At 45.1% G+C, this 27848-nt stretch overlaps 1 long non-coding RNA gene across 1 annotated transcript; it reads right to left on the reverse strand.

Moving 5' to 3' along the window:
• Window positions 1-360: 360 nt before the first annotated feature.
• LOC125617314 lies at window positions 361-20952 on the reverse strand. The gene is made up of 5 exons (XR_007348295.1): window positions 20942-20952; window positions 18773-18776; window positions 15402-15411; window positions 7703-7707; window positions 361-551 (listed from the first exon to the last, which is right to left on the reverse strand). It is a non-coding gene; the product is annotated as an uncharacterized LOC125617314 (long non-coding RNA).
• Between the last annotated feature and the right edge of the window lie 6896 nt (window positions 20953-27848).

Raw genomic sequence — 27848 nt, forward strand, 5'->3', positions numbered from 1 at the left:
TTTCCACAACTCACCTGGACAGAGATCACCTGGGGTCACACCTATAACCCCTCCTCTCTCCAAAATTCTGCTGCAATTCTGTTGAGGGCCTTGGGCTCCCTATGTTTAACAAGTCCTCCAGGGGACTCTCACCTCTGGCAAGGTTTGGAAACAGTGACTCACAGTGCCAAGTCAGTGTGGCTGAGCCAATTGGGGAGTGAGGTTATGGATGACTTTGGCATGTTGAGGACAGTACAGAGCCCTTGTCCCCTTCAGTCAGAGCAAATTTTTAATAGATTTCATTTATTTTATCTCTATTTCATTCTCTTTTAAGATAAACTCAATTTTGGAAAAATATTTATCCTTTTTTAAAAAAAATTTATTTGTTCTTTTTAGTTATATGTGACAGTAGAATGTATTTTGACATGTCGTACATACATGGAATATAACTTCCCATTCTTGTGGTTGTACATGATGTGGAGTTACATGGTTGTGTATTCATATATGAACATAAGAAAGTTATGTTCAATTTTTTATACTGTCTTTCCCATTACCATCCCCACTCTCTTCCCCTGGTTCTTCCCTGTCCAATCTGGTGAAGCTATCCCACTCCCAATCATTCACCTATTGTGAATCAGTGTCCACAAATCAGAGAGAACATTCAGCCTTTGGTGTTTGGGGGATTGGTCTATTTCCCTTAGCATGATAATCTCCAGTTCCATCTATTTACTAGAAAATGCCATAATTTCATTCTTCTTTATGGCCGAGTAATATTCTGTTATGTGTATGTACCACATTTTCTTTATGCATTCATCTAGTGAAGGGCACCATATCTTAGCTATTGTGAATTGAGATGCATAAACATTGATGTGGCCACATCACTGTAGTATGCTGATTTAAGTCCTTTGGGTATATGCTGATGAGTGGAATCACTGGGCCAAATGGTGGTTCTGTTTCAAGTTCTCTGAGTTATCTTCATACTGCTTTCCATAATGGTTGCACTAGTTTTCAATCCCACTAGCAATGTATAACTTTGAGTGTTCCTTTTTTTTTTTGCCAACATTTAATGTTACTTGTATTTTTGATAAGCCATTCTGACTAGAGTGAGATAAAATCTCAGTGTAGTTTTAATTTGCATTTCTCTAATTTCCAGAGATGAACATTTTTTTTCATATATTTGTTGAACATTCATTTTTCTTCTTCTGTCAAATGCCTATTCAATTCCTTTGTCCTAATTGGATTGTTTGTTTTTTGTGTGTGTTAAGGTTTTTTCTTTTTTTTTTTTTTTTTTAGTTCTTTATGTATCCTGGAAATTGAAGCTCTATCTGAAGTGCAGGTAGCCAAGATTTTCTCCCATTCTATAGGCTCTCTCTTTATGGTTTTGATTATTTCCTTTGCTGTGAAGAGGCATTTAGTCTGATACCATCCCATTTATTGATTCTCGATTTTACGTCTTGTGCTTTAGGAGTCTTGTTGAAGAATTAGGTTCTTAAGCTAACACGATGGAAAGTTAGGCCTACTTTTTCTTCTAGTAGGCACAGGGTCCTACTAGGTCCTTGATCCACTCTGAGTTTTGTGCATTTTGCTACATATGGACTTCCAATTTTCCTAGCATCATTTGTTGAAGAGTCTACATATTCTCCAATGTATGTTTATGATGCCTTTGTCTAGTATGAGATAACTGTATTTATGTAGATTCGTCTCTGTATCTTCTATTCTGTACCATTGATCTTCATGTCTGTTTTGGTGCTAATACCATGCTGTTTTTGTTACTATAGCTCTGTAGTATAATTTAAGGTCTGGTATTGTGATGCCACCTGCTTCACTTTTCTTGCTGAGGATTGCTTTGGCTATTCTGGGCCTCTTATTTTTCCAAATGAATTTAATTACTGCTTTTTCTATTCTATGAAGAGCATCATCATAACCTTAATAGGAATTGCATTGAATCTGTATAGTGCTTTTAGTAGTATGGCCATTTTGACAGTATTAATTCTGCCTATCCAGGAGCATGGGAGATCTTTCCATCTCCTAAGTTCCTCTTCAATTTCTTTCTTTAGTGTTCATTTTAGAGGTCTTTCACCTCTTTTGTTAGATTGATTCCCAAATAATTTATTTTCTTTGAGGCTATTGTGAATGGAATAGTTTTCCTAATTTCTCTTTCAGTTGATTCATTACTGATGTATAGGAATGCAACTGATTTATGTGTGTTAATTTTACATCCTGCTACTTTGCTGAATTCATTTATTAGTTCAAGAAGTTTTCTGGTGGAGTTTTTGGATCTTCTAAGTATAGAATCATGTCGTTAGCAAATAGGGATATTTTGATTTCTTTTTTTCCTATTTGTATCCCTTTAATTTTTTTCTTTTGTCTAATTGCTCTGGCTAGAGTTTCCAGGATTATGTTGTATAGAAGTGGTAAAAGAGGGAATCACTATCTCATTCCCGTTTTTCAATGGAATTCTTTCAGTTTTTCTCCACTTAGAATAATGCTGGCCTTGGGTTTAGCATATATAGATTTTAGAATGTTGAGGTATGTTCCTACTATCCATAGTTTTTCTAGTATTTTGAACATGAATGGATGCTATATTTTGTCAAATGCTTTTTCTGCATTTATTGAGATAGTCATGTGATTCTTTTCTTTAAGTCTATTGATATGATGAATTCCATATATTGATTTCTGTATGTTGGATAAACCTAGCATCCCTGGGATCATGGTGCACTATCTTTTTAATATATTTTTGTATGCAATTTGCCAGTATTTTATTAAGAATTTTTTATCTATGTTCATCAGGGATATTGGTCTGAAGCTCTCTTTCCTTGATTTGTCTTTGTGTGTTTTTTTTAAATTTTTATTTATTTTTTTAGTCATACTTGACAGTAGAATGCATTTTGATATAGAATACATACAGATTTAAATTTCCTATGTTCTCCTGATTCAATTTGAGTAGGTCATATGTCTCTAGAAATTTGTTGATGTCTTCAAGATTTTTTATTAGTGTACAAATTTTCAAAATAGGTTCTGATTATCCTCTGTATTTCAGTAGTGCCTGCTGTAATATTTTCCTTTTCATTATGAATGTTAGTAATCTGAGTTTTCTCTCTCTTTCTCCTTGTTAGCTTGGGTAGGGTTTATCAATTTTATTGATTTTTTTCAAAGAACCAACTTTTCATTTTGTTGATTTTTGGGATTGTTTCTTTTGTTTCAATCTCATTGATTTCAACTCTGATTTTAATTATTTCCTGTCTTCTACTGCTTTTGGTGTTGATTTGTTCTTCTTTTTCTATGGCTTTGGGATGTAATGTTAGGCTATTTATTTGTTGAATTTCTATTCTTTTAATGAATGAGCTCAATGCAATGAACTTTCCTCTTAGCACTGGGTTCATAGTGTCCCAGAGATTTTGATATGTTGTATCACTATTCTTATTTACTTTTAAGTATTTTTTATTTCATCCTTGATTTCTTCTGTTATCCATTCATCATTCAATAGAGTATTATTTAGTCTCCAGGTGTTAGAGTAGCTTCTATTTTTTATTTTGTCATTGATTTATGATTTCATTCCATTATGATCTGAAAGGATACAAGGTATTATCTCTATTTTTTGTATTTGCTAAGAGTTGCTTTGTGGCCTAAGATATGGTCTATTTTAAAGAAGGATCCATGTGCTGCTGATAAGAAAGTGTATTCTGTCATTGATGAATGAAATATTTTATATATGTCTGTAAAGTCTAAATTATTAATTGTATTTTTTAGTTCTATACCATCTTTATTAAGTTTTTGTTTGGAGGATCTATCAAGTTTTGAGAGAGGTGTGTTAAAGTCACCCAGTATTATTGTGTTGTGGTATATTTGCTTCTTGAAATTGAGAAGGGTTTGTTTGATGCACATAGATGCTCCATTGTTTGGAGCATAAATATTTACTATTGTTATGTTTTGTTGATGTATAATTATCTTAAGCAGTATGAAATGTCCTTTTTTGTCTCTTTTGATTTTCTTTGGCTTGAAATCCACTTTATCTGATATGAGGATAGGAACCCCTGCTTATTTATGAGATCCATGTGAATGATGTTTTTTCCCATAACTCTGAAAAGAGATATTTTTTTGGGGGGGTTGTTTTTCATTTTTGTTTTTTCAAGATGAAAGCCATTGGCATACTACAATGTTCTTTGCAAACTCGTATGAGTAATTGCTTTGAATCTTACTCCCAGGAATAACTGAGTCTTCTGAGCAAAAGTTTGTATTTCACCTTGGTGACACTGTAAGTCTTATAACTGGTAGTATTACCTCTTTGCTATAGCATCTGAGAACCCCACAGCCAAATTTATAGTTCTCCTTAACAAAGATTCATGATTCATCTTATTTTTCTATGTTGGTTTCCAGTTATTTGTTATAATATTGTCATTTTATATGCCCCCCTGCCCCACATTTTTTTTCTCTAGTACTGATGATTGAACCCAGGGTTGTTCTACAACTAAGCTATATTCTCATTCCTTTTTATTTTGAAACGGTCTCCCTAAATTGCTGAGGCTGGCCTTGAACTTGAGATCTTCTTTCTTCAGCCTCCCAAATCACTGGGATTAGAGGCATGTGCCACCACACCTGGTGGAATATGTGTACTTCTTAAACTTTTACAAATCCTAATTGGAAGGAGGTGATATGGTCATAAATAAAGATAGTCATAGGGAAATGGTTTCACAGGGTCATTGGTACAGAGTTCTAGCTCATGGGAACAACGTGCAGCCTCCCAAGTGGTCTTGAGGGACTGAGAAGGAAATGGCCCACCTGACACCCTAGAATAGAGAGGCTGGCCAAAAGGAGACCAAGCATCCCGGTGCAGGGCAAGGCCTGCAATGCTGCCCTCAGGCTGCAGTGTGGGTAGCAAGAGTGGGGGAAAGTGACAACTTCCAGCAGTCGAGTCCCCTCCTGCCCAGAAACAACTCTCCTGGCACCCAAGGCCCTCCATAGACAGGGATTAATTACCATGGGTCTTGAAAGCTCTTCATCTTTCAAGGTCTCAATGAAATTCAAATATCCCTGGGAAGGGAACTGGCCTCAGGTGTCTTAGCTAGTTCTAGGGGAAACTTAAGAAGAGATGGACAACCATGTTCATGGAAAAATGAGTGAGCCAGGCTGTCCCAGAGCCCAATAGATTACACTGGTCTATGTGCTCTGGGTGAAGAAACCAAGCTCTGGCTTTTGCTAAGGCCGTAGGCCCCATGTGGGCTTCTCCCTTCAGCCTGGGGTTGTGGAAAGAGGAGAAAGAGGGGAAGAGGGCTCACTTATAGCTTTGTCAAAAATGGACCTTGCAGAATCTTTAAGGTGCTTCCGTGGGATTTTGAGAAAGATGGGGCCTGTGTGGTTTTGAGCTCTGACCTATCGTCCTTGGAGGTAGAGAGAGCCAGTGCTCAGCCACTCCTCCCACTCCCCTGTGGTGTGATGAGGCCCCAGGAGCAAACACAATGTGCACCACAGGGACTCAGAAGCCAAGTGCCCCCAGTCCCAGTTCTGGGCCTGCTCATTCTCTTGCTGGTGCTTTTGCATTTCCTTTGATCCATTGGCTCAAAGGTCTCACAGCTGAAGGGACTCCAGTGGTGTGGCTTCCTGGCTGTTGAGACTCTTTGTCCCCAGCGAGCCAGCCCTGCCTTGGCCCCTCATGAGATGCACATGTGCATATGTGTGTCGGAGTGTGAGTGCGAGGCCTGGTGGGCACACAGAGGCCTGCCGACGTCTATTACATGGAGAAACATCTGTTTTCTGCAGAACATCCAGAGTATCAAATGTTTTACTGCAAGGAACCCATTTTTTTAATAAAATGAAAATGAGACATGGAAATCAAGGTAACTACATTTTCAGTGTTTATGGAAGATAAAGGTTCAACCACAAGTCTTTCATCAAACGGAGGACAGTGGAAGAGAGTTTAGGGAATGCCCTCCGGCTGTCCTCGCCTCTGCGGTGAAACCTTGCAGAATCTCACCTCATATAGTACTCAGGCCCTCCTGGCAGCTGGAAATGTTTAGCAATATGTCTAGATGTCATTGCACAGCAGCCCCACCATGGGGCCTGTCTGCCGGTGACAGCTGGGAGGGAGACCTGAGTGTGACTGTCAATCATGCCGCACGGTGCAGGGCACTCGAGGCACACAGCTGCTGCTGGCAGGATGGGCCTCCTGGCTGACTCTCAAGCACATGTGGCCTGGAGATCGCCCCTTTGTTCTGGGGGTCCTGGGTCAGATGGGAAGATTCCTCTGACTCCTCCCTGTGAAAACAGAAGCCAGGGCTTCAACCTCTCTGCAAGGCTCTGGAGGACTCGGTCGTCTCAGATATCCACCCCATGTGCCTCAGTAGAAAAGTCTCATGTGCCACTATTGTTTCATGCAGCAGTGTCGCTTCTAGGCAATAGAATGAAATGTTTTCTCTGCAGTTACAGGGTCGCAGGGATGCAGAATGGCCTTCTCACTTATTTCAAGAGTCGTTCTTCCCCAGGACTGATGCACACTGATATTTTATCTCATTCTCAGCAGAGAGCGGTTCCTGAGTTACAGATGAGAACATGGGAAGCCAGGGACCCTGGACACAGTTCCGAGGACCTGCCTGTAGCACAAGCAAAGAGAAGAGCTGTGTCTTCCTCATGGGGTTCAGAGAGGGAAATTAATGTAGTGTCGTGATGAGGTCCCTCCCTCTCCTCTGGGAGGCCTGAACCAGTCGCTCTTTGGACCTGAGTAACTTTTCCATTTTAGAGCAATCTGCATCCCGCAGGCCTACAGCAAGACTTATCTCCTCACCATCAGCTGTATGTCCCCTGAAGCACATAAAGTGTAGGATGGAGTGAGGGATCATGTTGAATTATGTGACCTGCAGTTTACGGCAGGGGCCCTCAGGACATCTGATCCAGTGTCTGGGCTCAGTTACCACAGCTCTGGCTGCTGGCTGATTAGACTCTCCTGAAAGGGGAGCAGCTCTTGAGGGAGAGGATGCTGAGGAGGTGGGAGGGACTATGAGCTCCAGGTGGCGACTGGCATGCTGTGGCCCTCTGTGCTCTTACCACTGTGGGGATCCCTGAACAGTTTTTTGGTGGCCAGCCTTGGGGGGAGGCCTTACTGGAAAAATGAAGTGAGAGGGAGCCCACTGGGGGCTGTTTGGGCTACTATGGAGCTGGGTTTAGGGACAAGAGGTACCTTTCTGCCCGCCAGCACTAACCCAAAGCCACATTGATTTTGCTGAATTAGCCAAAGGGGTTTCAACTGGGGCAGTGAAACCAAAGGTATTTCACAGACTCAAATCCTCTTAAGCTGTCAAATAAATTGGAGGATTCTGCGTGGCCCACAGCTGGCCCTTCCTTAGAGCTGCCATAGCCCCGCTGTTTGAAAGAGTTGACCACAGCTCTGTTTTCTTAGGCTTATGATACAGGGACATGTACAAAGCCCCAAGATGTGCCATTCTGACCTTTCAGAGGGTCCTTCCAACCTGAGACTGACTCTGGGAATCCAAGTGCTTTGGGCTGACACAGAAGGACTGAGGAACACTGAGAGCATCTGGAACCAAAGGTAGAACAAACCCTCAGCTGGGAGCCTGACAAGGTGACGTCTCAGTGCATATGTGTTGAATGCAGATCTTTGGTGGGAATCAAGAGACCCCGATCCTGGTTCTGTCTGTTACTAAGTGTTTTTAAAGAGAGCACAGAACTTCTGAGCTCCAGTTTCTGCTTCATTGAAACAGCCTGGAAATACCCATCCTGGACACCTCTGAGGGCGGCTCTGAGGATCACATGAGAGAGTAGATGCAAACGTGTTCCATTCCGCAGCGTCTCCACGCAGGCGCCGTGTTACCACATTCCTTTTATTCTCATAGTCACCCCGCCCCCCCCCAGAATATCAGCCAAGACCCGTTTACACAAATGCACCCCACCTGTTTTGGTTCCAGCCAGTGTCGACTCTTCAATTAAACTGCCCTCGGTTTTCTCCAGCAATGTGACGTAGGATGGTTTTTACCACAAGCCTCAAGCTTGTGTGTGTGTGTCTGAAAGAAAGAATGGAGGTGGGGGGAGAGGTTGGTGGAAACAGGATGTGGTCTCAGTCTCATTCAAGCAGAACCCTTCATTTTCAAGATCTTAGATTCCTATCAGCATTTGTCTTTCTCACCTGAAGACTCCTGGTCACTAGTGCCAGCCCTGGCCAGCTTTGACCAGTTTTAGTTCTCTAGAAAGGTAGAGCTCCCTGTTTGGGGGTCCAGCCTTGTCCTGGTTCATAATGATAAAATAATGATAACTTATTTTTTTTTTTTACAGAAATTTCACACTTAGAAACCATTTCTCAGTAATAAAATTGTGGCCAATGTGTTAGTTACAGTTTTAGGCACTTTGTATATCATAAACAAATGACAAGCTAAGAAAAATATGGTGTTTGTGAGGATTAAGGTTTATTTTATTTATTTTTTGGGTACTGGGGATTGAACTCAGAGGCATTTGACTGCTGAGCCACATCCCCACGCCCTATTTTGTATCTTATTTACAGACAGGGTCTCACATAGTTATTTAGTGCCTCACTTTTGCTGAGGCTGGCTTTGAACTCATGATCTTCCTGCCTCAGCCTCCTAAGCCACTGGGAATACAGGTGTGCACCACTGTGCCCAGCAGGATTAAGGTTTATAACATATAAAGAGCTCTTACAAATCAACAAAAAATAAGTGTCCCAAAAGAAAAGTGGGCAAGAATAAGAATTAAGTTTGCAAAAGAAGGAATACATTCATCTCATTATATCTCTCCAGAATCCAATCCCTGCTTCATGGCTAAAGAAACTGAGATGAGAAGTTAAGCAATTGGTTATACAAGTAGTGATTTCAGCAAGACTATGAACCCAGATGAGTTCAGAACCCAGGCAGTGGTCATTCTTATTCTTAGTTTAGAGATGAGACATTTCTGTCTACGTCTACACTACTTAACAGTGTGATTGTTCAATTGTTATCAGCTGAGAAGTGATAGGTATGGGAATATGAGAACTGAATTTGGGGTTTGGGGAAGAGAGGGCTGAGGGTGCTTGGGCAGACTGACATTAGAAGTAGTCAAATGCCTCTCCCAAGAAGCCCAGCTGAGCCACACCTGCAAACCAAGGCCTGTGAATGGAGCACTGCGGTTTCTGTGTGGAGCCTGGTAACCTAGCCCTCAGGTGACACTGGGTTCTGCTTACTGCTGCACCGGACAAGGGCCTGGAGGATTTGGTGCGGTGTAAATAGTTTGATTTTTACAGCCCATGAGCTGTGGTAAATAGCTAATCTGGGAAATCTCTGATTCTTTGCCTCAGAAATTAGCATGTAAGTGCAGAAACCTAATAGCTAACCAGAGACAAAGTCTATAATAAACCTAATAAGGTTTAATTATTTCTATTTGTAATCTGAAATGACCTGGCTGAATTGCTGGGGCTTGGGCTGGGGCCAGGTCCCTTTCTTTATTTAATATATGTTTGCTCCCAGCTGCTGAGGGAGCCTTCCTGTCTGTAGTATTAATATGATATAGGCCTTTGGCTTCCAGTATCATCTCTTTGGAATTTCTGTCTCAGATCCTGTGCAAATGAACATAATCCCTGGCAGGAAAGGCGTTTCAGAGTCCTGGCATCGGGCTTAGAGCCTTTGGGTTTCACGTGCGGAATGCCAGATGCTGCTGGCCATGGCCTTCTCCTTGGTCAGCACCTCTGCACTGCCTGCCCATCCCCCACCAGTAGGGTCTGAGTTTAAATCTGGACAAGGGTGAAGGGAGCCTTGGGGTGCTCGGCTGGAAGGGAGGACCACTGTCTTGTGAGAACTGTCATCCAGTTATTTTCCTAAGAGAGGGGATCTAGGACAACTTCCTAAATATCACAGTATTAAGGGGCACAGTGGGTGGTGGGAACATGAGCTTAAGGGAATAAGTCTATAAAATGGGCCCACTGTGCTGACCCCCACATGCTTTCTCTTTTAAAAAGCAATTTACCTGCCTCGTTTATGTCAACAGAATATGTTTTATTCCTTACCTGTATCTGTAGGAGAAATTCAGGCCCAAAATACAGAAAAAAGAACATAAGTTACGTTGCAGGGGGCATTTTTGTGATCCTTACACAGATCAGATCCCAGAACTCAGGGAGATAAGGATAATTCCCCCTAACCATAAAATCTGTAAGAACAGGTTCAGGTCAACATAGGCCAAAGTGACCTAGAGTTGTCATGGCAGTGGGGTCGTGAAAGTCTGATGTCATCCTGCTCTTAGTCAAAGGTGCAGAGAAGGACCTAGGCAGGACTCTCTGGAAACTCCCCTGGACCCTCCAATAAAACTGCAGGGCAGGAGAGGTGGGCCATCCCTCTCCTGAGAGGATCCACTCTCCCCCTTGAGAGTGTCCCCCTTTCCCTTTCCTATCCCTTCTAATAAACTCATGCCTATTAGTCTGAGTGACATGTCTGTAATCTTTCTGGCCTGACTGTAAGAAGTGAGGTGAAGGGGGGTCTTTGTGCTGCTTCAGTTTTTCAGAAGGCTTCATGCCCTGCAACAACAGGATAGTGTTTGGATAACCAAAAAGGGTTGGTGAGGGGTACAGTGTTTGATTACAAGACAGATCTTTATTCTTTAATTGAGACTGTGCTGTATTTCCCATACTTTCCCAGATCATAACCCGAGTAAAACATAGTAATTGTTTGGCATCCCAGGGGAAGCAGACAAAGACGGCTTACAGCTGGAGAAGGCTACTGGCCCAAGGGCTCTGGCTACTCCAAGGGCTGAGAGGATAATCCATCTGTAGACTATCAAGGCTTGCAAAGGTGCTGAGGGACACCTGGTCCAGAAGCTGTAGTCAGAAGGCACAGAATACATCAGCCTAAAGACCACGTGGCCACTATTCCTCTCCTTGACAATCACACCACACACCACAAACATTGTTGAGCAAGTCCCCTGTGTCAGGCATCAGGCTCATGGCTGGGGATAGTGCAATGAGCAAAGTAGTTACTTAGTGTCCCTGACCTTACAGGACTGAAGGAGAGAGACATGTGAGTGGTTGTTATGTGACATCGGGCAAATCATTTAACCTCTCTGAGTGTCACTTCCTCCATCTGTCATGAGAATGAAAAGCATGTGCCTTATGGGCTCGTCCTCAGGATGGAAGGAGGTCATGGCTATCAAACGCAGTGACCAGCTAGCAGGAAGCACTGAAGTGGGAAAGCTTGAAACACAGTGGGAGGCTCACAAGGGTCCTTGGATTATCATCGCCATCTCTTGATCTGCATCGCTTGATAATCTTTTATGTCATTTTCCAGGAAGAGGTCTTCAAAGAGTTGCACAGAATCATTTGGTGGGATTGGGGAGGGGAAGAAGCAGGTAGGGAAAAGGGAGAGAAGGCTGTTGCCAAATGTGCTAATTATCTTGTCGTAGTCTTAGAACATTTCAGAGAAGGTACACAGGCTACTCAGAGTTGGAGGCCACCAGTCCAAGGTCTCTGAGTTAGCATAGGCTTAGGGATTATGTATATTTTTCAAGATTTCTGGATAATTCTGATGCAAAGTCAGGTTTGAAAAAACACTGGTGTCATTGACAGCTTGGGGGGTAACATTCTTGTTTCCATCCTACAACCTTGGCCACAAGGGTAGGAGTCTGACAGCCATGTTGGTGGTGCTGATGCCAGCCCATGCCATAGCTGATTGGGTGAGGGGTGGGCATCGGGCTCCACCATCAGAGTTGTTTACTCTCAAGTCTGGAATCAGGACTCATAGATCTCATTCTTGGCTAGACTTTTGAAAAAAGGACCAACATCAATTTAGGACAAACTTACATGAACTGAGTAAACAGAAAAGAATGAAGTCATTGGGAGAGGAAGAAAGAAGACTGTGCCTTCCCAATGGCCTTCCATTTTCTGAAGGGATGATTCTAATCCCTTTGTTAGGCTAAGCTGCTCGTGCCCTCAGGTGCTGAGAGACCTGCACGTGTGAGTTAAAGTTGCCTTAAGTTGGTTTCTCTTTCTTGCAACCAAAATGTTTCTCCTTAATGAAGAAGAGGAACCTATTTAATGTGAGGGCTGGAGGATAAAGTGCTTGAACCTGGAGGATTTATTTACTTCATTTAGGGTCTTAAGTCTCAGATCATTTCACTTAAGCTACATCGTAGCCAGAGTGCTCTTGATTTTGGACTTGGAACTTTTGTGATCTATTTCTTACACCCAAGAAATTTTGTGTTCTCTCAGCATCCCAGAGTCTCACGACCTGGAACCACGGTGAAGATGACCCCTTACCTCTGCAGCACAGGTCACATTTGTAGGGTGCCACAGACACAATTTCTTAATTATTTAACTTGTTCATCTGTTGAGGTCTGAGCATTGTACAATGAATGCGCTGTTTAAAACTGTCATTTAGTTCTCCTGCCAGAAAGTTTGCAATGAGGCATTTTCCCTCGTGTGGAAGACAGCACTGAGGAAAATTGAGAAAGGTGATCGGATCAGCAGGGGGGAAGGAACAATGGGGGATGGGGGTGGGGTGGGGTGTCCACGCCCCAGAAATCCTCAAGACCAGGGGTGCTGTGATCAGGACATACTCCCTGAGCTCCCAGCCCTGCCTTTTATGTTTCTAAATGATGATGATGTCCTCACATGTAAACATGTCCCAACGCACTCTCTCAGTGGTTAATCAGTACCACAGTGGCCCAGTCTTGGCTCCTGTTCTCACTTGAACCCATTTCCTCATCTATAAAATGGGGTTGGTTACACTGCCAGTGTATTGCCCAGCTTTTCAGAGAAACACAACCAACAGGCTGTGTGTGATTGTGTGTGATTGTGTGTGTGTGTGTGTGTAATAATGAAAATAATGAATTGACCAAAGCAAAATCTTGGTAGCAAAATCAGAGTAGGCCAGCAGGCAGAAGACTCAGTTGGGCTGAGTCCAAAGGTAGTCTGTCTGCCTGGAGAATTCCTTCTTGCCCTGGAGAGGCAAATCTTTGTTTTATTTAGACCTTCTGCTGATTGGATGAGGCCCACCCATGACCGTAAGGATAACTTGCTTTACTCAAAGTCTGCTGATGTAAACGTTGATCTCATTTGTGAGATGAGACCCCGGTGTGAGTGTCCTGGCACATGGAGGGTTAAGGAGGTCTGACCCCACTGCTCTCCACCTGTTGTCTGAGCTGTCATTCCCCCCTCTCACCTACCCCCAGTGCACTCCAGCCCTCAGGTGAGGGACCTGGAGAGGGCCTAAAGTTGCCTGACACCAGATACTTCCTTCCTGCTGGGATTAGAGATATATTGTCAATATCATGTCCGTGTTTACCTAATTAACAAATGGACTTCAAGTTAAACATTGGGTGAGTTGTGAGAGACTTAAAAAAAAAAATGTGTCCGGGCTCAGGGGATCACTCACAGGTGATGAACTGTTTGCCTTCTTTAGACTCCTGGCCTTTAACATCATGTCACTTTAAATTGCTTTTCATGGAAAGCCGCCTCCTTGCCATTCCCCAGCCTGGGCAGATCCTTGGGTCAGACATTTCTGTACACAGCTGGAGCCCTGCATTGCTGTGGGGTAAACTTCTTTCTTCTGGGCCTAACAGAGACAATTATCCTTTGGTCAGTGGCTCCAGAATAAAAAATAAAGTGTGACACCTGGCTCTCCACTGGAAATTTCTACAAGAGTGGGGCTTCCAGCCAGTCATTTACAGTCTGCTACTGAGTGACACAGCAGAGGTCTTTGGGAGGTGGACAGGCATCCGCATCTGGTTCCTGTGTTCCCTTTGTGTCTAGATGTTGGAATCATGTCCACACCTGGCTATGGGACGGCATCTCTGCTCTGCACCTGGAGAGCTGGTGGTGGTGGAGAAGATGCCCGTGGGGTCAGGGCTGCCCCACTGCAGGGGGACACTGGTTCCACAGCCTCTTGGTGGGGGGAGACACCTCCATCCTGAGGAGATGGTCTGCTCACGATCTGGGCCTTCGCCTGGATGAGTGATGAATGTCTCTTGGGTATTTTTCTCTTGAACTTCATTTTGTAACCTATTGGTTTTAAAATTCTATTTATTTTGGAAAGACATTAAAAGGTGAGAAAAGAGTAGGTCTCAGCACCTTTCCTCCATGCCCTCTGCAGTGGCTTCTGAGAGGCAGAAAAGCAGCCATTTGAAAGCAAAAGACTTAGGTCAATTATTTTTCTTTCTTTGGCAAAGACCTGGTTTAACTGAATTGACCAGTGGCTTGATGAATCAATCAATCAGCAAATATTTGTTTTGTGGGGCCTGTGAGCAGAGCCCTTACTGTTTGATTAAATTGTTTGATGAAACAGAACAAATAGACTTGTCTTCTCGGCCCCTTGTAGCCACCAGCTAGCTGCACACAGCTAATTACCCTCCCACCTCTAATTACAGATACACGCTCAAACTCGGCTCTTTTCCTTGAACCAAAAGTTAATCCTGGAAATCTGGTAATGCAATTACTGTGCTTGTTTCAACATGTGGGGGCAGGGGTGAGAAAGAGAGGAGACAAGGGAGAGAGAGAATATGAATATGCCCCATTTATGCAGCCCCACAAAGAGGGAGTGTTACAAAAAGACCTTTATACCCAAGGAATCGTGAAGGTCTGTAATGGAGGGTGGTTTGATGTCCAAGATTTGGCTCTGAATAGGAGCCGGAACCAGCTTTCCTAAGTGGCCTTTTATGTGCTCTCATGGATTTAGCAATTTTATTAGCTCAGTTTTTAATTGATGTCACAGCTCAAAGTCAGCACCATATTTTGAGAAGGAGGGAAGAATGAAAACACTCAGGAAACACACAAAACAACCCAAAACCCTAAACCACAACAGTGAAGAAACATGTCTTTCTTTGAAACATCATCTTAGCATGAGGCATTCGATCTGTCAGATAGGCTTGTCATATCCACATATTTTATAATCCAATATGTTCAGGCAAGAATTTTGGCACAACCTGCCAACAACAATCCTGAACTTTTCTTGACACTTTAAAAAGCACGTAATATGTGTAGGGGGGTTGGATTTGGGGGAGGCCTTAACCCTTTCATTCAGCATCTGAAGTCCTTTGGACATACACATCACTTAAGAACAGGGCTCTGGGGAAGACCTGTCACAGGCATCAGTGATGACCAGGACTGAGCTCTGACAGTGGCTATTGCTATAGTTATTCTCCTGCCTGGGTATCAGAAGAGTTTTAAGCCAGACCTTCTCTCAGGGATGACCTCACTTGGAACACCATCCAATTCAGTTCTATTCAGGGAATCACAGAGTTGCACGGGACTGTTTCAATGATCTAATCTAGTGGTTAAAGTCTTGCTTGCACATTGGAGTCCCCAGGAATGTCAAAAAAAAGGGGGTGGCAAATCTGATGTTGGGTCCTACCCAATGCTGTTAAGGCAGAATCCCCAAGGTAGGCCCTGCCAATTGAAACTATTTCTAAGTTTCATAGTGATTCTGTGTGATGCCAGGGTTGAGAACCAGATTCCAACTTCTCATTTTACAGATGAGGAAACTGGGGCCCCAAGATGGAGGTGACAGCCAGCATCAGGGCAGGACTCATGTCCATGTACACATCAACTTGGTTGAACATCCACAGAATATTCGGTCCTACCTTCGGCACCATGGGTTACAAGAACCTAAAGGTTGTTCCCTGCCTTCAAGGAGCACAGCCTCGGGGACATGGGTAGTAGAACCATGGATGGAGCAGTCAGAAAGACACTGTGGGGCAACATCCAGTGGAGAGCTGAGCTTTATAACATCAAATTCCAAATCCAGAAGAAGGTATCCTGGAAGAGATGCAGACAACTCTGGATGGAGTAGAGGGAAGCATTATTGGAGTCAGGAAGTTGAGGGCAGAGCTGAGGAGGTTGGGAGATATAACCAGTGAAGGGGAAAGAGAGGACACTTACAAGCGGAGTGTTATGGTTTAGATGTGGTGTCCCCCAAAAGCTCACATGTAAGACAATGCAAGAAAGTTTGGAGGAGAAATGATTGGGTTATAGCCTTAACCTAATCAGAGAATTTATCTCTGATGGGATTAACTGAATGGTAACTGGAGGCAGGTGAGGTGTGGCTGCTCTGATTGGTTGGTACCCAAGTCACAACAATAGTTACGTATTTTGAAGGTCTTCTTTGCATTATATCCATGGCCAAGCCGTGCTGTGTCCTTCAGAGACATGACCTTGAGCCATGGTTCTTGGTGGGAAGCCTGGGCTGCTTCTGAGAAGAGGCATATGTAGCTCAGTAATTGCTGGTGGGGGTGGACATTCAGAACAGGTGAGTGAGGAAAGGCTTCAAGTCAAGGCTGATAAAAAGTTCTGCATTCTCAGATATTCAGCCTGTGTTTCCTGCTGCCAAACACAGCAGGGCAGGGACCATGGGATTGACAAAGTCCCTCTTCCTTTGTACATGGTCTCACCAAGGCCATGTGATCTTGTTTTAAGACCCCTTGCCTTGTCTTCTGTTCCCTGGGATCTCTTGGGCAAATGTCTGCTCCCTCCACTGATTCCGTGAATCAAACCTGCCTTTACTGTGCTTTGTATGAGGACAGGCCCCGAGGGCAGGCCTTAGAACCAGCATCCTGGACAGAGAAGTAGCCTTTGGAAGTGGATGGAGAGCAGGGTTTAGGTACCAGATGTCCCTGTCCTTCAGAGCCACTGTGCCAGGAGCCCCCTCAAGAACCCACAGGAAGGCAGGCATTCCTCTGGGGTCCACTCTTCAGCTGTGCTACCTCTTTTCAAATCATGTTTGTCACTTGATTGTCATCTCCTCCACTTGCTTCCTGAGTGCATATGGCTACTAGGAAGCCACTCTCATTCTGCAGAAGTTGGTCCTACCACAGCACCATGGAGGATTTGGAAAACCCACGAAATATATGTTCTCTGAGCCCATTCCAAGGGCTTCCTCCAGGAATCCTTCTCAGGTTCCATTTTACCTAATTTGACGCTAATATGAAACCCAGCTCAAAATTCTTGCGTACAAAAACACTAGAGTTACATAAGGATGACCTATCATGGAATTATCTTTTAAAGAAAGAATTTCTCTTTATTTAATCCCTTCCCTTATGCTTTGGTTCTGGGAACATATAACTAAAAAAAACAAAAAAACAAAAAACAACTTATGATCCAGCTCCATCATTTCGGTCAGTGTAGATGAACAACTAAAAAAGCAGGATCTAATCCAAGCGTGGTGGCGCATGCCTGTAAATCCCAGCAACTCAGGAGGCTGAGGCAGGAGAATTGCAAGTTCGAGGACAGCCTCAGCAATTTAGCCAGAACTTCAGCAACTTTGTGAGACTCTATCTCAAAAACAAACAAAAGAGAACTGGGGGTGTAGCTCAGTGCCCCCGGATTCAGTCCCCAATACCAATTAAATAAATAAAGATGTAAGAAGGCAGGATCTGTCGTCATATTACTGGGTTTAGGTCTTGGTGCCACCATTTTGAAGCTGTATGACCTTTGGGCACTTAGATTTTCTGAGCCGTTATAATAGTCCTTGTTTCATTGGGTAGTGGCCATATTTAAAGAGGATAATCCATACAAAGAGCTTAGGATAGAACTAGTCATATAAGTGCAATTTTATTTATTGCTATAAATGAAGAACTTGAGACACATACTATTCGTGTAACTTTGTCTTTTAGTAAGGTGGTTCTTCACCTTTCAGCAGAGCATCCCTAACAGTAGAGAGGAGTAGAAACGCCAACCCTAGGAACCTGGGGACTTAGCTCCTTCCATAATAATTGAATACCTTTGGATTTCTGTGTTACCTTAAAAAAATGCATGAAATTTTTACACTCTTATTTTTTAATGTATCTAATATAGAAACCCTCTATACTTATAAGACCAACTCTCCTGGACACGAATGATGTTTACCAGTTGTAAAGTGCACACAGCTGTGAGGGTGAAAGTCCAGTTGGAGGGACATGAAGTTAGTAATGGAGAGTCTTAAACAGCCGCACTGTTGACGGCTCCCACGAAGGATAGGACTTCAGATTCTCACAAAAAGGAGTCAGCAGGGAGAAGGTTACACATAACAGCACTTCCTCCTTGGGAAGGAGGAAAGGCCAGCGAAATGAGCTGATGATAACTTCATCCCCGAGAGCTGGCAGGTTTTTGTTCTCAGCAGACCCAGAGGCCCCTCCGTGTGACTTTCTGGGCTCCAGACTGGGGGCTCTGGTCCTGCCATGCCCCCGGGGAAGCCACAGATCTGAAAGATGGAGCGTGACTTGGTGCCTCAAGGCTGGCTGTGTGCTGAAATGGAGTCGAGACAGACTGTCAGCGTGGAAACCTTGCGGTGACAGCTTCCTTCACCCTCCAGACCTGTCAGCTCACGGGGGGGAACTGACAGGCCTCGACTAATAAGACAAACAAAGGCTTTAGAGCACAGAGGAGGAATGCTGGCATTCTTTCTTTAATGTCTCTCTATTCACAACATGTCACAGCACTCACGCCTGGCCCAGCAGAGGTAGCAGTTACTGGCTTTTAAGATCTCCAGAGGGTGGTGAGGAGAGAGGCCTGGAACCCCAGAGGCTGAGCTCGGAGTCTGATGCTCTCTGAGCTGGCCAGACATCTGGCTACTTCCTTGCAAAGTCCACGGTTTGCAAGATGGCATCTTCGAGGTTTAAGTCTGAATTCTGTAGCCTAGTGGTTGAGGCCTGGTCATGGCCCCTGTCCAGTTTCTCTTCACTCACCACACTCCAGTGCTCCCCAGCCTCCCTGTCTTGTCCTGGTAGTTCTGCACCAGGTTCCTTTCTGATCTATGTAGCTTTCAGAAACAGCAGCCTCAGTTCTGCCTTCTCAGAGGTCCAGCCAGTGTGTGTGCTCCCACCTGGTTCCAGAAAAGCCGCCAACTTTTCTGAATCAAATCCTGCCCACCCTGGGTGTTTCTGCCTCCTGGGCCTCTTTCTTAGCCACCCTCCCTCATTCCCCCTTTGCAGGGTGAGGATGGCAGTAATACTGTATTTCTGTGCCATTACTTACAAAGACAAATGGCCTGTTCGCCTTTTAGGACGTAATTTAAAAGCCATTTGTCTAGTTGTAATAAGTGGAAATGGACTTCCGCTGCAGACCTGTACAACTTCCTCCCGGAGCGAGGGATCTGCTGACGGCGGGCCGCTGCCCTGCTGACCAGTTGGCAGCATCTGTTTTAGCCTTACCCACTGTTTCTACTGGAAGGCTCAGAAATGGGGAAATGGCATGCTGAGGGACCATGCGCTCACAAAGGGGACTGGGGAAAGGCAGACATCTTTCTCTCAAGCCAGGCAGCTGCTCTTGTTTGTCTTACATTCTGAGAAGACCAAGGGCAGAAACAGGTTTAGAGGAGTGGGGCATGGTGACAACCAGTCTCACAGCCTGAATCCTTGCAATCTGGAGAGATTGGGCTACAGTTTTGTCTTCTCTTTTAAGACTGTGCTGGCTAATTTGAGTTATCTGGCTTTGCTGGATCTCAGAAGCAAAATTTCTCAGACAACCAGGGTTTTTGTCTTTAGACATCAGAGCTCTTATTTAATTATTCAGGATAGATAGTTTTAATAAAGGTATTATTTGTATCTCTTCTTCAACAGAATTGTTGCAGGGATGTGGGATTTCATTAATGATGGAGGACCATTATTGCCAAGTGTCAGTATTAAAGGCTTTGCCTTCTCTTTGCTATTCTTCTGTTCATTAGCATTTCACAATTACATCACTTATTTATTGACACACTGGAGATGGAACCCAGGAGTGTTTTACCACTGACATCCCCAGTCCTTTTTACTTTTATTTAGTTTGAGATAGGGTCTCCCTATGTAGCTAGCTTCAAACTTGTGATTCTCCCTGGCAGCTTCCCAAATGTTTGGGATTATGGGCGTGAGCCACCACACCTGGTTACCTTGTTTAATCCTAGTAATTAGTATATATTTATTCTTTATTTGGTGGAGGGAGATGATGTAAACATCTCAAATGGTAAAATAAATGGTGTTGTGTTCATTAATGGGATGCTCTATGGCCCTTGGAAACATTGTAGATGATTATCAGTGTAGAAATTGAAACATTGGAAAGAGTTTGTGCTCTTCCAGGGAGTGAGGCAAACAGGCTGCTGAGCAGGATGAACATCAGGATGGCCCCATGGTCTGATTCAAGACTCTTCAAATCTATGAACAAAGATGCCAAAGTACTTGGTCTGAGTTGAAAGATCTATGCATTTCATTAAAAGATCTCAGACAAGGGAAGTCACGTTCACTGATCACCTACCATGTGCCAGACACAGTTTAGGAGCTTTCACACCGTAACTCTGCTAATCCTGGTAATCATGCTCTGAGGTTAACCTTGCTCATTAAACAAGGAAGCTAAATCTAGGAGAAGTTGCAGAACTCGTTCAGGTGCACACAGCTGGCAGACATTAGAACCGAGATTTGCATACAAGTAACACTGACTCCAAAGCCCTCGTTCTTCCACTACTCAGTCCCAGTTATCTATTGCCTCCATGACACTGCGTGATGTAAGACAAGTTCATGCAGATCCTCAGGGCCAGGTAATAATAGGTGCTTATTTTTCAGCCTCTAGGGTCAGTTAAGTGTTGTCAATCACTTCTGCTGTTCTTGGCTGGGCTCAACCACATGGCCAGTGGTGGACTGGCCATTGGCTGATCTAGGCTGGCCTCATCTGGGTGATGGGGGTGACTCAGTTTTGCTCCACCTACCTTTCATCCTTTTTTTTTGGTTTTGTTTTGTTCTTTTTTTGAGAGAGAGAGAGAGAGAGAGAGAGAGAGAGAGAGAGAGAATTTTTTTAATATTTATTTTTTAGTTCTCTGCAGACACAACATCTTTGTTTGTATGTGGTGCTGAGGATCGAACCTGGGCCGCACGCATGCCAGGCGAGTGCGCTACTGCTTGAGCCACATCCCCAGCCCTACCTTTCATCCTTTAGCAGGATGTTCTCATGGCAGTGGTGCAGGTGAAAGAGAGCAGGAGGAAGCACACTGGTCCCCTGAGGCTCAGCCTGGGACTCAACAGATGATCATGTCGTTTCAGTTGGCTATACCCAAAGTCACATGGCTAAACCCAAAGTCAAGGAGTGGGGAAAGAAGCTGTAAATTATGTGGCAAAGGGAAGACATATTACTTATGTGGGCACAGTAATAGGACTCACAGGCTCTGCATGCATGGTGGCCTGTGAACTAGTATCTTTGGAACTTGTATTCATACAGGGAGGAGTGAAGAACTGAGGACATTAAAAGGATCAGCCATGTGCAACAAGCTGCTTTATTCAAGCAAATGTTCTGAGGGCCTTCACCCCACCTTTTAAAGGGCTGGGTGAAATTTGGGACCAAAAAGTCTGACAGGGGTGCTGTAGATAGGAAGGAGGAAGGCAGACATGCATTTAACCAAAATAATATCATCCCCTTATTGTTGGCTATACTAAGGGAAGTTATTCCATTCTTAAATCAATTGTTATATGATGAGTAAATCAAAATTTAGGCTTATTCTCAATGCCTTCAACATGCATCAAATACATGGAGGGTGTATTACAGATTTCTCAAACTAATTTGACAACGGGATTCTTTTTATATAACCCAGCCGTTAACATCTATTAGGAAAAATGTGGTAGGAAATCCCAGTTTTGGAAACACTGGACCCAGATGATTTTTAGGATGACTTTTAGTGCCATGTTCTATTATTCTATGCTATTTTGTGACACAAGTTGTGCCCTGGGACTACTAAGGGAAGGAGAGGGCTTTTGTCATTACTGTTTTCCATTTCTGCATGAAATGGATCCCATTTGTGTCCCAGAAAGAACACAGACAGCAGAATTGTTTGCAGGGACATCCTGGGTGATCAGCTGGTTATGTGTCTGTGCCATTGGCACTGCTCACTACCAGGCTCTGCCTCTTAGACACACCATGTGGGCAAGAGACTGAAGGACAGTGTCATCTCAAGAGTTCAGTGCCTATTGCAAGTTCAAGGCCAGCCTCAGCAACTTAGTGAGGCCCTAAGCAACTTAGTGAGATCCTGTCTCAATACAAAACATAAAAAGGGCTGGGGATATGGCTCAGTGGTAAGCGCCTCTGGGATTCATGAGCTTTAAAAAGTTATTTGTTCCCAGATATTCTTGTCACTGTGCACTGGGTATTATGCTAGTTCTGTACTTGAGATTCTTGCAGTTCTTTCCTTCAGGAAACTGCCATCATAGAAGGAGGAAAGGTAGCTCAACTAAGAAAACAATTGTCACACGTTAGGAACATGTACTTGAAAACAATCACCCAGGAGAATGACAAGCAAGGATTCTTCTCTGTCCAGCCAGAGAAGGTGTTGGCTGAAAGGTGCCAACACCTGGCTCCCCTGTGCATCCCACCTACAAGGCTGGAGGACTCTTTGGACCTTGTTCTGCCACCCCTTCCCCAGCCCTTTGAAATGGCACCCATTGATCTCTGCTGCGGACCCTGCCTGCTAGGAGTTCAGGCCTGGAACAAACTACATCAGACAACTGACTCTTATCTCTGGAGGCTCAACAGATGTGACTGTAGCTCTTTTAGCAGAGCTAAAAAGGACTCCGTGGTGCCTGCCAATGATCTTTGCTTCTTATGTGGGCACAGTAATAGGACTCACAGGCTCTGCATGCATGGTGGCCTGTGAACTAGTATCTTTGGAACTTGTATTCATTTGCATAATGCATTTCTCAGGTGCAAATAAGTTATACATGAGGCTATATTGTTCAGGATCTGGAATTCTAATTTGAACACCACAGGTTTTCATTCTTCTCAGTTTCTCTCTCTCTCTCTCTCTCTCTCTCTCTCTCTCTCTCACACACACACACACACGCACACACACACATTCACATGCACGCACACACTCAATCTGGGTCATGTAGCTCTTCAGAAGTAATATGGGTCTCTTTTCTTGCATTTTGGGCTTCTAACTTTTACTTAAACAGAGTGGAGGGAGGGGTGCTCTGGAGCCCAGGTGGAGTAGGGCACTCTACCTGGGGAGCAGTGGAGCATCTTGAGTAACCCCAAGAACAGAAGCCCTTCCTTCTCCCTCCTCAACCTCTTTCCCAAGCTAACCTAGTTGGGTACCCAGGGCCTCAGACTTCTGAAAGCCTTTCCCAAACTTCCATTAGGAAAAGGCTCCATACTGATACACATCCAACAATTATTTTTCTTTGCCAGTTAGAATTCTCCCAGCCTAACAACTATTCTTCCTTGCTCATAAGAAGGCGTGAGTTAGAACACTGTGAGTCGAAGATTTGCAGAGGACAGAACTCCAATTAGTTCTTATCAGGGTGTCCCCTGAGGGAGTTCTGTTCTCTCCTTCCCCTGCTCCATCCTGTTCCCCACATGTCATGACCCCAGCGAAAGACAAGTTCAGTTCCCACAGGTGCAGGGGCCCCACTCTACTAAATGAAGAAGAGGAGAAGAGTGATGAGAGCCGATCTCCTGCTCCCCAAAACAGGAAGCCAGCTGGCTAGATTGACTTGATAGGGAGCTATCAGCCTGCCTTGCTCATGCTGGGACGCTTATCACTGCCAGTCATCAGTGCTTGGGAGCTCATGAATAATGCATTTCCCAGTGATTTCCTTCCTTATTTGCCAGCCCAAGGCAATATTGATTTTTTTTTTTTTTTTGGGTAAAGTCTACATAGCTGAGCTGTGTTGTGGAAATATTTATTTAAAATGATTTAGAGACCGAACATACATATGTTTATCTCTACATATGTGTGTTAGTGTTTATTGTCGGCGGGAATGACACTTGTTTAAGGGGCCATTGCTGCTATTCAGCAATGTTTCCCAAATCAAAGCTCGGTTCAGATTGGAGCCGGAAACAGCTGTGGAGTAGAGGTGGCTCAGGAAGATGGGGCAGAGTGAAGGGTGGGCTGGGAGGAGTGGGGGTGGAGTGGGAAAGGGAGGAGGAGGAGAGGGAGAGGTGGGCAGAAACTGGGAAGAGTAGGAGATGGTCAGGGTAGAGGAGGATTAGAATTGGGAAGAGGTGAAGGTGGACTGGGAGGAGAAGGCGAATGGATGCTGGTGATAGGAACAAATGAGGCAGAAGCAGTGAGGCCTCGGAAGAGCCCGGATTAGAAGCTGGACCTTAGCGATCACTTTAAAGAAGGCAGCTCCTCTGGATGTGGAGGAGGGCTGCAGGTCATTTTTTCATAAGTCTGGGGTTGAAGAAAAGGCAGGAGAGCTCAAACTACGGCTTGATGAGCCAGCTGCACGGAGAGTTTGGAGAGGGCCTGTAGACTCTTTGGGTAGCTCATTTAATATGTGTATGTGAAAGGACCTTCAAACAGGGAGCCACACAGAGGAAGGGGTTTGGGGTCTTGACCATTAACTTGTAGGAGTGCTGGAGTCCATGGGTAGGAGAGACCAGAGCCTCACCTGGCCAGGGTGCCCTTCTCCTGCTGAACTTCCACGGCCTCTCAGCTTCTCCCCAGAACTTCAGCAATGGTGGCTTCTTCACCTACACCATTTACACAGCCCCAGGAAATGGAAACTTGAGCCCCTGGTGACAGGCAGAGAAAGGGGTGAGGGAGGTCGACTGGGAGAGTCTCCTCCTCCTTCTCCTCCTGTTATCCTCTTTCAACACCAAGCAGGCACCTGGCACTTGCTGAACTTTCTCTTGAGCTTTTAGAGGGAGAGACCAGGGTGTGAAGGGGAGGGCAAGTGGAGCCAGTGAATGGTCTGGGAGGAGAATTAAATTTCCCTGAAGAAGGCTGTGTTCTCGGAATCCCTGAAAGCTTGTGTGACAATATAATTAAGTGGGAGGGCAGACAGCCTGTCAGATTGGAAGTGTGCTGCTTCTAGCTCGCCTGAGGTGGTGGGTGAGGGAGTGAGCAGAAGTGGGGGTGTCAGGCCTGCCATCAGCACAGTAATTCCAGGTATGTGCTTCTCTCTGTCAGTCTCTGAGTCATAAATGAGGTGAACTGAGGCTCCGAGCCAGGAGCCTTCGGCAGGTGAGGATGCCAATCCCTGGCCAGCACACGGCAGCCCAGCGGCTTCAGCAGGACAGAGCCACCCACCTGTGGGAACTTATGATGCTCCAGCCCCACTTGACCTTTACCTGCTCCAAAAGCTCAGCTTCATTGTCCCTGACACCGGTTCTCACTTTGCTGTGTTATTGTTCAGACCCTCTGCAGGAGCACGGGTTGCCATCACGGCTGCCCCTTAGATGTGGAGACAGTGCAGCCAGGAGGGAATTTTGCATCCATCGGAGGGTCTGGACGTGGACCAGCCTTGCCTTCTTTCTCTCTGTTTTTGGTATTGGTTTCCACCAGCTCATCAATACTGCCCCACACCCTGCCCTGGCCACATCTCTAATTTTGGGGTCCTTGCCCCTCTGGCTTCTGCCTGTGCTGCTTTCCTTCAGGAGGACCTTCCCTTCCCTGCTCATTCTGGGACAGGATGAGCAGGAGCCTCATCTCCTGGGACAGGGCTGGGCAGGCAGCCTTCCTCCTTCCTATGACTCTCAGAGGCCCTCTGGATCCTGCCACAGTCGTGGCTTCCTGTTCTTTGGGCGATTGTGTGTCTGTCTTCCTGAGTCGGCAGGAGGCTCACGGAGACAAGGCCATGTCTGTTTTGGCTCCATGTTGTGTCCCTGGTGTGTCTAGCTCAGTGCCCAGCATGGCATGGAAACCCAAGCTTTGTTCAATGGACAAGGGAAGAAGGAAAAATGGAAAGCTAGGGCTCATTTTTAGTTCTGTTTGAAAAGGGACTTGATGGACTTATTCACTGAGGAGTTAGGGAACGACATTTGCTTTAGAAAGAGAAACTTAAGTTAAGCAGAATTAATCCAAGGAAATTCCTCGCCCATGGCATTATTCCATATAGTTATTCTATTATGATCAGGGGCAGTCAATATTTTGGGTAGGCAGCAATGCTAGTTGTTCTCTCACATCTTTCCATTTGTGTAGCCACCTCCCTGGTCAGCATACAGAGCTTGCCCCTGATGCTGTTGCTAGTGACACCAGGGATTCCCCCAGCAATGCGTCTCACCCACTTCCATTTTTTGATCCCAGTACTCTGTGTTTGGACTGTGGGTTCCCCGCTTTAGCACATAGTAAGTAGAACTGAAATTCTGCACTCACCTTTTCTCACCTCACCGGGTGGAGAGCTTGATGCTAGAGCACCCCTCAGTGTGAGGGGCTTTGCTTTTGCTTGCCCAGAAGAGGCTGGAAGGGAAAGCTTATTCCCTCTGCAGGGCATGGAGAGCAGGAGCCTGCACCAGCCAACTCTGGTTTATTTGAAATTGCTCCAGGATGGAAGGCGCTCCAATCGATCATTCCACTGCAAATGTCAATTGGAGAAATGTGAGTTCCGTATTTATAAAGCCAGAAAAATGGGGGCTTGTCCCCCACCTCCCAGGTGTGCATTTAGGTATTGATGGATGACCCCAATGTGGGTTTGTTATAGAAAAAGTCCGTGCCAGAGGCAGAAAGCTCGCATCTGGAAACCCAACCTGACAATTAGGCCTCTGGGCCGCGGAGGCCGGCGCTCAGACTCGTGGTTTCCTGGCTTCCACTATCACATCCTTAATCCCGGGGTGAACCCAAGAATTTTGGAATTTTGATTCTCACTCTTTCCACAATCATGTTCCCTGAGGTTGCTTTGTTTTGTTTTGTTTTTGTTTGTTTGGTTTGGGTGCTGGGGCTGGAGCTTTACAAATCCAGAAGCCGTTAGAAATCACTGCAGAGAGACAAAACTTGAATCCAGTCCTGTCCTGAGGCATAAGGAGTTGGTGGGCAAGAGGCCCTGAGAAGTGTTTCCATGGGAACGCCCCACAGATGTGGGACATCTTGATCAGGTGGGGACTTCCAGGAACCACGGCCCTACCCAGCTCCACCTTTGTGAACCCACATGTCTGTACCAAAGTGCCACCCCTGATCCAGGCTCCTGTCTTACCCTTCCTCCCCACTCCAAACCAGCCTCTCCTTTCCTGCGCTCTAAATAATCACATCCCTTGTTTTTAAAAGGAGGGCAAAATAATCGCGCTTCCAAAGTGACATTTACAAAAAGGCACAGGAGTGAGAAATTAGGACAGGCTAAGCCCCAAATGGTGTATCCATGGGCTCCTCCAGCTCTCTCTCCTTTAAAGAACATCCACAGCTGAGTTCTGCATGCAGTCATGTCTGACAGATCAGTGCCTTGTGTTTTATGTGCTGTGGAAAAAAATAGCTGCTGTGAAAGGGTTAAAAATTAGCTTTCTTGGTCAAGAACCCAAAGCGACAGACAGGCACGTTCAGTTTCAGTCGGAAAGAAAGACGAGTGTTTGGTTAGTAACTGGATATGGCTGGAGCTGGGTTTTGGCCTCCGGTCCCTCTGCAGGTTGAGCGGCTGGGGATGGCCCAGTTCTTGTGGTTATGTGGAGGTGAAATCAAGGCAGGCAGCCCTGGGAGACGGGGCCCCGGGGGTGCTGCCCACTCCTCCTTTACACATAAGGAAACAGGCCTGGGGAGGGTTGGGGCTCGATGCGGGTCCTCCTCCTTAATGGCAGAGCAGAGACAAGAGTAGAGCATTCTGGCTTCCAGCGCCAGTGCCCCTCCTTGGAAAGCACAGGATGGTATTGGAGTGTGGGTTCCGGCAGAGGGGGGCCTGGTGCCCTCAGTCCCTTCTTGGCTGGTTCACCGTCTGCAACTTATTTCATCCTCATCTATGAAATAGGCTCAAAAATACTTCTTTGGCTGGGATGATGTGTTCATGTATGTGTAAACTCTGGAGATCTTGGTGCTCAAAAACATTTATTCTTGGGCTAACAAATTCTCCCAGGCTTGGGAGCATTTGTGCAGATGGAACAGTCTCTCCCAAAGCAGCAGGGATGTAAGCAAGACCCTAAGAACCAAATGTCTCCACTGAGGTTCCACATGTTCTCAGCCACAGCACCTTGGTTGAGGAATGCCATGCTGAAGGGGAAGAGAAGTGGGTTGGGGTAAGAAAAGAGCCCTTTCTGAGCAAAGAGG

Source organism: Marmota marmota, unplaced genomic scaffold, assembly GCF_001458135.2.
Source record: "Marmota marmota marmota unplaced genomic scaffold, marMar, whole genome shotgun sequence".
Taxonomy (NCBI): domain Eukaryota; kingdom Metazoa; phylum Chordata; class Mammalia; order Rodentia; family Sciuridae; genus Marmota; species Marmota marmota.